This window comes from Capsicum annuum, chromosome 9, assembly GCF_002878395.1.
Source record: "Capsicum annuum cultivar UCD-10X-F1 chromosome 9, UCD10Xv1.1, whole genome shotgun sequence".
Classification (NCBI taxonomy): Eukaryota; Viridiplantae; Streptophyta; class Magnoliopsida; order Solanales; family Solanaceae; genus Capsicum; species Capsicum annuum.
Genome location: NC_061119.1, coordinates 43,758,474 through 43,770,359, shown reverse-complemented (window position 1 = coordinate 43,770,359; position 11,886 = coordinate 43,758,474). Strand labels below are relative to the sequence as shown.

The 11,886-nt window shown below is 34.0% G+C and overlaps 1 pseudogene; it reads right to left on the bottom strand.

The window, feature by feature from the left end:
- Nucleotides 1–7,399: 7,399 nt before the first annotated feature.
- On the bottom strand, nt 7,400–8,527 carry LOC107857908 (annotated as a pseudogene).
- Between the last annotated feature and the right edge of the window lie 3,359 nt (nt 8,528–11,886).

Sequence of the window (11,886 nt, the reverse complement as noted above, 5' to 3'; positions counted from 1 at the left end):
CGATCTTAGTTTCTATGTATGCATGTTTGCACTCTCACATTTATATCAGTCAGTTAGTTAGCATTGTTCATGCATATAACCCTATTTATGTTCAGCCTACCTCACTCATATACTCAGTACTCCAATTGTACTGACGTATTCGCGCTATGGTGCGTTCTCTTTATGTTACACCATAGGTTCAGAGACACAAGTTCCAAACCAGCAGTAGCAGTCGCATTCCAGTATACAGAGTTGCAGTGAGTCTTCTTCATTCGAGGACGATATGATTTGATTTATTCATTTATTATTTCAGTTAGCCATCAGTTTACGGAGTTAGTTGGAGACATGTTCCTTCAACTCCTTATTCAGATAGTGTTTAGAGGTTTTAAGATTTACTTTAGATTTGATTCAGTTTTCAGTTGTTTTGGGTATCTTTCACCATGTGGATGTTATTTTACCAGATTCTTTATTCAGTTGAACCTTATGGCCTACATGTTCATGTTTTCTGCATTATTATGATATATATTATAGTGTACAGGTACAGATATCAGTCATGGGTTAACTTGTGGTCCTTCGGGGTCATAAGCACCGGTAGCATTCCGATTCAGAAAAATCAGGGTGTTACAGTGTGCTTGTCATATATATAATTTAATTGTAAAAAATGGTCTTGAATTTTTTGAGCTTTATATTAAAAAGGTTCGGCTTGTCGTTGGCTTTATTCAAGGAAATAATCAAAGAGGTAGAGTGAGAGTATTTAAAGTTAAACGTGAACAAAATGACCTTAGACCAATATTAATGCCTGAAGAATGTGATACTAGATGGAATGTTACTTATACTTATTTAAAAACTTGTCTTGCTTATAAAGTTTCTATTACAATGACTTTTAATCAATTTTGTGATTCTTTTCTTGAGTGTATGCCATATGATTTTGATTGGTTTGCAATTGATGATCTTGTTAAGTTTTTGAAAAAAAAATTATATAGCTACGGTTGAATTTTCCGATGCTTATTATCCTATTGTTTCCAATATTTTAGCTTATTTAGCCGCCATTTCTTGTTTGCTTAAAGATGATAAGAATAGAGAAGGTTATAAAGAAGTTGTTGTTGCTATGTTTGCTAAATTTAAAAAGTATTTTTATCCACTTCCCCTAATTTACTTGGTTGGTGCTATACTAAATCCATGTATAAAATATAATACTATGTGCGACTTTAGTTCTATTATTTATAATTCCTTAGAGATAGAGCCTGCAGAAAAATCAGATTTGTTTATGACTATGAGTGATACGAGCATTTACATAGAAGCATTATATAACCATTATGCCGATTTACTTGATGTAGCTGTACCGATAAATATCACTCCAACTGTTGCTCCTCAAGCTCCCGAGGAGTCATCATCTTCTAAAAGGACGACACATGATGGTTATCCTGATTATTTTTATGATTTAAATATTTGGGACAGGGTTTTTCCTTCAACATACAACACAACTTATCGGGAAGAGCTTAAGTATTATCTTCGACAACCGATAGAGGATCGTAGAGCAAGGATCAACGCATTGGATTGGTGGAAGAATAATGAAAGACAATAGCTTGTGCTTTCAATATTAGCTAGAGATATACTGAATGTTCCAATGTCAATCGTTGCATCAGAGAGCGCTTTTAGTTAGGGACGACAACAGTTTGGAGACTACCGACACTCATTGGGAAGCAATCCTATGAATATTCTAGTTTTCCTTAGAGATTGGATTAGAGAAAAATAAAGAAATCAAGGAATAGAGGTAAAGACGAACAGAATATTGAAGAAATTCTGACTTCAAGGGAGAACTCAGCACAATCAAGTCCAATGCATGATTTTGCCTCCACTGATTTTGACTATCCTATGACAGTTCCCGTTAATATTAACATGAACGAGTTGAAAAAATGATGCGAAATTTATAGATTTTTCATTCATGTAAATTATAAGTTTTGGATCATTTTTCAATCAATAAAATACAACATTCATTCACTTCTTACTTTGTAATTTTTTCATTTAAATTGAATTTCTAGTTTGAATTAAGTACTTTTAATATATTACTATCAAACTTTACACTAAGTAATAAATATAACAAACATATATACATATATAGTCTACATATATACACAAGTAGTATTTTAAGTAGTATATATTCTACATATACGTCTATATATTTTCTATAGACTAAAATAGTATATATTTAATGTGTATATGTTTTCTAAGGTAGTATATATATATATATGTGTGTGTGTGTGTGTGTGTGTGTGTGTTGTATGTATATTGTTTCAAGTGGTATTTTAAGTACTATATATTCTACGTACATGTCTATATATTTTCTATAGACTAAAATAGTATATATTTAATGTCTATATGTTTTCTAAAGTAGTATATATATAGTGTATATATGTTGTAAGTGTATATATTTTCTATAGACTCTAAAGTAGTATATATTTAACGTATATATGTCTATATGTTTTCTAAGGTAGTATATATATATAGTGTATATATGTTGTATGTATGTTGTTTCAAGTTGTATTTTGAGTAGTATATATTCTACATATATGTCTATATATTTTCTATAGACTAAAATAGTATATATTTAATATGTATATATTTCTAAAGTAGTATATCTATATATAGTATATACTAGATGGGCATGGTCCGGGCTGAGCACGGGCCCAACATTTTGTATTTGATGATGGATCTTTGCATAGTCATTTGGTGAAAAATAATAGAAGAATGAAAAAATAACAATGGAAAAATCAAGTTCAGGCTGGAAGAGAACATGCTTAGCATGTTTTTTCACCTCCCTATGCACAAAATCTAGTTCTCTTTATTATTAGGTTATTGAAACCGAGGATCTTTGAATTTCGTGCAATTGAAAAATGTATTCCTCATCACCTGAATGAGTCGACAAGGTATCTTGAAGAACCATCACTTTAGTAGCTTGGAGTTGAGTATGCAAAGATGCCAGAAAAGTGTACTCGGGATGAAGAATAAAGTTCTCATAGATGGGATCATCTTCATGTGGGATGAGCTTTCGCATAAGGGTAGGACGGTTAGGTACATAATCCCCAAAAAGGATGCCCAAAGTTAATTATTGTATGTTGGCCTGAGGCAATCCATATCATTGTTATGAGTATGCCAGACAAGTCTTCTTTGGTAACAAGCTTTGGCCACCAAGGCTCATTTTTCTTATTAGGGTGTTCCTTGTTCTTGATCTCATTCCACCATCCTTGGAGCTCAATATCAGACGTGACAGAATTAGGCTCAGAGTATTTGTTGCTGACAATGGTCAAAAACTACTGCAACTAAAAAACAAAACTTCAACAACATCAAGAAAAGGGTCGAACCAGTTACTACTGATATGCAACTAAAGGATAACAATTCAACGAAATCAAGAAAAGGGTCAAGTCAAATATCAATGAGTGTTAAAAAAAACTATACTGAAGTGAAATACCCAACCTGACTTGTTGTTTACCTCTATATTCTGCTGTCTATAGCTACTTAATTACAAATAAAGAACAATAATCTCAACAACATTAAGAAACAGGTCAAGCACAACATCGAGAAAATAGCCTAAAGCTACTGATATACAACTAAAGAATAACAACTTCAACCAAATCAATAAAAGGGCCAACCCATAAATCAATAAATACTCAAAATATTCTTTACTGAAGTAAAGTGACCAACCTGACTTGCTGTTTGAATCGACTTACTGTTTCAATCGATATTCTGTTGTCTAGAGCTACTCAATTGCCACTAAAAAACAATAATTTGACAATAATTTCAACAACATCAAGAAAAAGGTCAAGCACAAGTTCAAGAAAATGGCCTAAAAAGCTACTGATATGCAATTAAAGAACAATAATTAAGAAAAAGGTCAAGCACAACATCAAGAAAATGGCCTCAAGATACTGATATGCAATTAAAGAACAATAATTCCAACAACATCTAGAAAAAGGTCAAGCACAACATCAAGAAAATGACCTAAAGATACTGATATGCAACTAAAAGACAATAACTTCAACAAAATCAAGAAAAAAGTCAGACACAACATCAAGAAAATGGCCTAAAGCTACTGATATACAGCTTAAACTTCTCTGGTTGTTTTTTCCGTATAAGACAGCAGTCATTAGTATTTTACTTCTACTACAACAACTACTACTAAGCTTTGAAGCATGTGTTGCCTTCTCCTTACCCCTCAATAATGATATTCAATATTCTTGAGGCCATTATAGGTATCGTGCTGTCTTGTAGTCTACAAACATTCTCTAGGCGTATATTTTTGTTATTGTCTTTCATGATTAGGTAACATCAGTTCATCAGTAGCAGCATCCCTTCTTGTACCTGGTCTAGTATTTCTTTGGTCGAGATCCAATGTTGAGAAATGATTATTTTTTGGCCTATAAGTAGTGTTTGAGTTCAAGTAGTTAAGGGTCTATCAGGAACAATCTACCTACCATCACAAAGTATGTGTAAGGTCTGCGTATACACTACTTTCCCCAAATGCCATCTGTGGGATTAAATCAGATTTTCTTTTTGTTGTTGAAGTGGTGTTTGTGTTTAACACGGAGCAGCAAATGACTTTGTTGACATTCACTCTAGTTATGATACATTAGTATATATTGGTGTATATACTTGTAAGACCTTACAAAATTTCTAGCATAATTCTGTCCTTTAAGCTTGTCAAGGGGTCCCAAGCTTAGAAAATTCTAGCTAAGTTTCCAGACTTAGTTTATTTTTAGCCTTCGAAAGTTGTCAACCTCATTTCGCGACCTTAATGTCCTTTAATGGTCTATACTTTTGTTAATTCATGATAGGAAGGTCAATAGGTATTCTCGGATAAGTTTTAAATTTTTTGGATCACATTTAAACTATGTTCGGAATCCCAAAATAGGGGACCAACACGATCTTGGCGCGCTGCATCGCCTATCGTGTTTGTTAATATTATTGCAGGTTGCCAGAGTCAAACTCCTAAGACATGGTGCGATTATGGCGTGATGTGTCGAGTATCACGTCGATGGCATCGATGCACCGCATTAACAATCGCGTCGGTGCCGAATTTTTATTCATTAAATGACCACATCCTTAAGGGTAATTAGGTCTTTTTCCCCTGACCTTCATCCCTCATAACATAAAATTTAGCCTCTTTTGGCTAAATACATTCACTATTTCATAATTTCTCAAGAACAAGAAAACCTTAGGTGATTAACTTCAAATCAAAAACTCAAGCTTATCTCCATTAAGCTTCAAGAAATTTCCATCCAAGATATGTAAAGTGTTCATCCAAGGGTCCCTTCTGGCCTTGGAGTTCAAGAATCCTCCTTTAAAAAGTTGAATCATGATTTTTATGTTGTGGGTTAGGATGTACCCATGTTAATGTTGTTGTGTGATTACAAGTTGAGATCTTTAGTGATTGTCATGAATTTATGTGAACATGTGGGTTGAATTTCATGAAATTGAGTTGATTAATGTAGCCATGATGTAGTTTTTAAATGTTCATGCCTAAGCCTAAGTACATGTATCCCATGTGTTTGATAAAATGCCCAAGTGAGTACAATTGTGTTTTGTGATTCTTATTGATCTAAATGATAAACTTAGGCTATAATTACAAGTTCAAAATGACTCCCATGCCTTAGCTATGTCTTGAAATGATTTGGTGGAATGCTCATAAGTATGGATTTGTGAAATTATGTTTTGTTATCATGCATTCCTATTAATGTGTAAGCTTATGACTTGCAAAGGCTTCATGAGATCCCTCAATGATTGTATTATGAATTATGGACTATGGTCATGTGTTCAAATCAGTCTCATGTCTTGTCAATTTCATGCTATCGATTCCTTGGGGTATTTAATACCCGATAATTTAGCTATGAACATAGAGCCAGTGTCAGTATTCAAGATACTCTCAGTTAGGCCATGATCAGTAAAATTCATTCAGTCACATGACTCAGGAAAACTCAGTAAATTTAGTATCAGTCCAGTCCTACTCAGTACTAGGTAATCTCAGTCAGTTATCAGATCTCAGTAGTATTCTGTTAGTCAATAGAACTCAGTGGACTCAGTCCAGTTCAGTTCAGTTTAATCAGTTCAGTGTCTATTCAGTTGGGAGTAGGATTTAACACAGAGTGAATCCAAGGATGAGGGCACATATTGACAGCATAGGGTGTGACCCTTAGAAACAATCCTTGCGTTCCAGAACTATATAGCCAGCAAAGGTTGAGACATCAACGCTAACAGATGAGGGTTGATGAGGTGGGTTAACATTTTCAGATAAGGGTATCACCATTCTTCTTTAGGGATACTGTCAGATGAGGGTCACTTACAGCTTGTTTTTACTAGTGGCGTGGTATTGACACCCTTCCAATTGGGGTTACAGATTGGACCCCAACTCAGCTATATTATCTTATTTGGGGCATGTCGGTTAGATGATTACCTCCTACTATCTCAGTCTCTGTCTTCAGAATAGAACTCAGATAGTTTTACAGATTTCAGGACTGTCAGATACAGTCACCCAGCTCAGTACAAAACTCAGCTAGTTCTATCAGAATCAGGACTACCAGACACAGTCAACTTAGTTTTCAGTTATATTAGTATTAGTAATTCATGTTATCAGAAAACTTAGTATTCAGAATCCTTATGATTTCAGTTATAGTTATGTATTCATGCATGTATTCTCACTCAGTCATGTTCATGTTACTCAGTCAGCTTTTAGTTCATGTATATGAACCCTTGCATTCAGCCTTACCTCACTTTGTGTACCAGTACATTCACATGTACTGACGTATAATTTTTTTGCGCTATGGTGATTTGTACCATAGGTTCAGACGTACGAACTTCAAAGTAGCCTTAGCAGGTTAGACGTTCAGCAGTAAAACTAGCAGTGAGTCCTTATCATTCGAGGATGTTATCTTATTTTATTTATTTATCACATTTAGTATTCAGCAGATGGAGTTAGTTGGGGCATTATCCCATCAACTCTTTATTCAGACAGTTTAGAGGCTTTCAAACTAGATATTTAGACTTCAGTATTTTTTTATTTATGTTCAGTTTTGGTATTGTCATACCATATTTTCAGTATTGAACCTTATGACCTTTCAGTCTATATTTCCGCATTTATATTAGTATTATTAATCAGTGCTCAGTTATAGATATCAGTCATAGGTTAGCTTATAGTCCTTCGGGATTACGAGCACCGTGTAGCGTCCGAGGTACCAGACTCGGGGCGTTACAATACTGAACAGGGCAGCTTGCGCGCATCTCACCTATTCAATGCCAAGTCCAAGTTTCCACCAAAGTAGAAGATTATTAGATTTATGAAAGCACAATGAGAACTAATATTGGAAGAAATGTATGTAAAAGTATTTACAAGAAAAATATTAAAAGAACAAAGAGAAGGGTTCTAAGCTTACCAATGATTCACCAACTAATGGTTGTTGGCATCATTTGAACAAGCATGTGCTTTGGCTAGATTTCAGATCCAGTGATTGGTTGCATCATGTCCGTGGGAGAATATACATTTGTTCCTAGGTGAATAAAGCATAGACGGAAGTGTCGCGTTACCGAGGACCTCATTTCAAAAAAATACAATGCCTGGGGGCTTTAGCAGGACTAACTAATAAAAAGCCTACCAATAAATGGAAAAATCATGTCATGATAATCAAGTATAAACAATCTCTTGTCTTCAATAGCCTTAATAGAAAATTTGAGATGAAATTATAGGTTTAGAGATAGTCTACACATAAAAAAAACACACCAAAGCTAGATTTCTTAAAATAATACTTTGGAAAAGGATCATTACCTCTTCAACATTCAGTCCATTAAACTCCTGTTCTGTAAGTTCCCTGGTAATAGTTGAATCAGGGGACCATAAACAGCTATATCTAGCTTGCTAACAACTGGAAATTCCTGTTAAATATCCATAAGCTTAATGAACATCTAAAGAAAGCTTATAATTCATTTAGTACAAAAATAATAATTCCAAAATTACCCTTAAAAGTTCAATGATCACAGGGTTAACCCCTGCTAAAGCTTGTCGGGCAAACTCATTATCTCACAGCTATGTAAATCTATCCCCTGCAAGATAAAAATCAAAAAAATGCAGAGTGCAAGAAATATTACTCCTAAAGCAACGTTCGAAAGAAATTATAGGATGGTCATTTCTCATGGCACATCTTGTAAATCTAGTAGACAAATAGAACTCCTCAAGTTTCAACTTTCAACAATGATAAATGATAGAGGTAAACATATATCAATGAAAAAGTAGATGTGTGTGCTTACGTTTGATTATAGCAGGAATCTCGTACTTGAGCAACCTTTTGCTGACAGAAACTACTTTATCCAAAGTATCATAAAGAAATTTATTCTTCTGTAAATATTTATCATTATTCACGACAAACCCATCGTTATACATTTTATCTATGCCAATAAAATTTGTAAAGGAAATGTTTGAGCTACATAATGTAGCTGCAATTAGTGGTACCAGGTTATGTAATAGTGCTTTCAACCTTCCATCAGAAAAAGTATTGAGGTTCATAATGTTTTCTTCTAAAAAAAGTTATCGCTTATAATAATAGTAAAATGATATAAAATATGTGTTTTCTGTCAAAATTACTCCACGTGTGCTAGGGAAATATAAGGTGGAGTACTGCTTATCAGCGGCATCCTTGATCAAGCACCACTATCTGCTTTAATAATGAAAATGAAAAGTATTACCTGATTTTGAAAGATAATTCTACTCTCTCGACTATCTTTCTGAGAATGAATTCATATATTAACATTAAAGAATAAAGGACCTTCACTAAAGCCATACAAAATAATTTGTAGTAAGTGTATCTCTTTGTCGAGGAGATTGGTAATAATGATAGCTCCAGGGCGTCCAAAATCATGTGGTACAGTGAAATTGGCAACATATTCAACTATATATGGATGATCCAAGCCTTCACATAAGACTCAACATACTTTCTTGATTTGGTAACTGAGTAGAAAAACATTTTAGTACTTCATTAACCTTAGAATACTACTCAAATAAAAGTGTCATGTGGAATGAGCAGGTTATATCATCAAATCCCATAGGTTCATATCCTGGTTTAAAATTATTTTTCTTGTCAAAATCTAGGAAAGATTAACACCATTGGCACTGTAACCCACTTTCGATAAATAATCCTCTTTGTCTGTCATTGTTGTCGTTTTGATCGCCAACAAAGAGTGTAACAAACAAAGCTTGCACCAAATAACTTGCCAAAATAAAGAGACACAAATAGTCAACAACAACAACAACAACATACCCAGTTTATTCTCACAAAGTGGAGTCTGGAATGAAATAGGCAAACTTTGAGAAAGTTACGATTATTAAATTCTAATCACCCGCAACAAAGTGAAATTAACAAGGAAAATTAAAGAGAGACCCAACCAAAATTGAGAAACACTTTGAGAGAGAGAATAACAAAGGAACTATTATACCTGATTCCACAGCCTAGTTAACCCTGTCAATAATGAAGTTTTTTGTCAAATTTTGTGGGATAATTTAAAAAAGAAATACAAAAAAGGTAGAAATTAATGGAAGAATCATCACAATGTACATGCATTAACCTGATTTCAAATTTCTTACAGAGAAACTATTGCTTTTAGCAATGGCTAAGAACTAAAGACAATTAACAGTGAAAAAGAAAGAGAAAGTTAAGAATAGTATGTAAACTGAGTTTTCTGTGTGAAGTGGGTACACAGTTTGCAAGGAGAAAATATAGTACACGTGTAAGTAAAAAAGGAAAAGAAACCAAGTATAAAGGCCAAATATAATGTACAAGTCAAGTAACTCTTTGTACAATCTGTTGATGTTGTGTTGATCCTTTTGTTATTGATTGATAATGTACAAATTAAGTGACTCTTAGAACAATCTATTGATGTTGTGTTGGTACTTTTGTTGTTAGATTATATAATAGATAATATTTTATATGTATATTGGTTCAAGTGGTATTTTAAGTACTATATATTCTACGTATATGTGTAATACCCCCGCGATTTCCGTAGCTTAAACTCATCCCGAAAAATGCCAAAGATTAACTTTTAGAATAAATAATGTTTAATTTAAGTTGAATTCTTTATATTTGAACTTTACATGACGTAATAAATTGAATAAGCTTTCCAACGATATAAGATTTGCCTAAATCTGATAACCGGGTAAGAAGTTATGGCCATTTTAAGTTTCAGTCGTAAAACATCGTCATTTGGAACCTTAGCGCGTCGCGGAGCAGTGTTAATTCCAAATTATCATTTTTCAGTGGCCTTCCACGATATTGGCACATCATGGAGAGGGCCAATTTCCCGTTGGTCAATTTCCAGAGGTCCAGCGCAATAACGACGCGTCGAGCCATGTGCCAAAATGGCATTCCAAAGAGGCACCGCAATGACCCCGCGACGGGGAGTCTGCCCAGTTCCCAGTTGGCATTTTCCAATGGCTTAGCGCAATTGTGGCATGTCGTGTCAAGGACAAAAATTGGGGCCCTGGTTCTTTTTTCAAGTTTCGTTCAGGAGTTAAAGGCGGGTATTTTGGACTTTTCCCCAACCCCCAATCCGTCCAAACACGAGATTAAAGCCTTTTTAGAAGCATTATATGCTAAGTTTCATCAAAATTATTCTCATCCAAAACCCTAGAATTCAACATTCATCTCCAAGAAACTCAAGATTCCACCATCCTTTCTCCAAATTGATTCAAGATTTAAGATCTCTAGACCAAGAACTTCAAGAATCTTCATTCAAGAGTGTTAATAGAATCTCAAAAATCAAGCTTGTGCATCTAGTTCATCATCTAAGGTATGTGGGTTTATGAACAAGGACAATACTTTCGTCCTTTTGCCCAAAACTTGATTTTATTACAAACGTTATTTGATTTTATATGTTTTCCTATGAATTTGAAGTTTGGGTTTACACCCCCTATTGATATTCATGAGATTATGATATTTTCAATGATTTAGAAATTGAATTACATGAGTATGTTTATGTTTTTATGCACATTGGAGAATTTTCTAGATTTTATGATGAATTATAAATGTTTATGTTATCAAGCATGACTTTTGAGATGTTTTATCATAAGATTTAAACATGGGTCATGATCCCTATTTAAGATTGTTATTTTGAGAATTGTTGTGTTATAAGCATCCCATGATTAGAATGCTTTCGGATTGTTGAGAAAGATTTGACCTTTTGGTCTCAAAACAGATTTGGAATCCACTTTACAGATTCAGATTACAGATTTATAGTTGATTTTCATTATAAACCATTAGATTACTTTTAAAGTAGATTTTTCTTGAGATTTTGAGCGTGAGAATGGGAGTAGTATTTAGCACTGAGATGGGTACGTTACTATGATTTCATACCCCAGAACTACGTGCCAACGTAGGATTTAGATTATTCTCACTTCTACATAGATGACTGAGATTGTGATCACTGAAATGAGATTGTTCTATTTCGATGGCAAGGGTAGAACAACCCTAACCTTATGGGGGCTTGTCGTGAGACACCATGGATGCTCATATGGTCTACATGTGGGTTAGAAGAACCTCCCAAATAGATGTCCCCCTCTTAAAACAGCTTTTGAGATAAAGTATTAACTACGCAGAATGAGCTTCATATTTCATCTAACTTACATGATTTGAGAACAAAAAGAGGATACAAATTTGTAGAACTAAGTGTAATGACTCACAAGATTCCGAATATATACATTACTATTTATGATTTCAGATTTCAGTATTTCAGATTTACTCAAGTTATGTGAGTCATTTACGTTTAGCATGCATGATTTATAAATAGTGATGATATTATTTACTTATTGCATACACCCCCATATACTTAGTACATCATCAAAGTACTGATCCACATATATGTCTATGTGATACA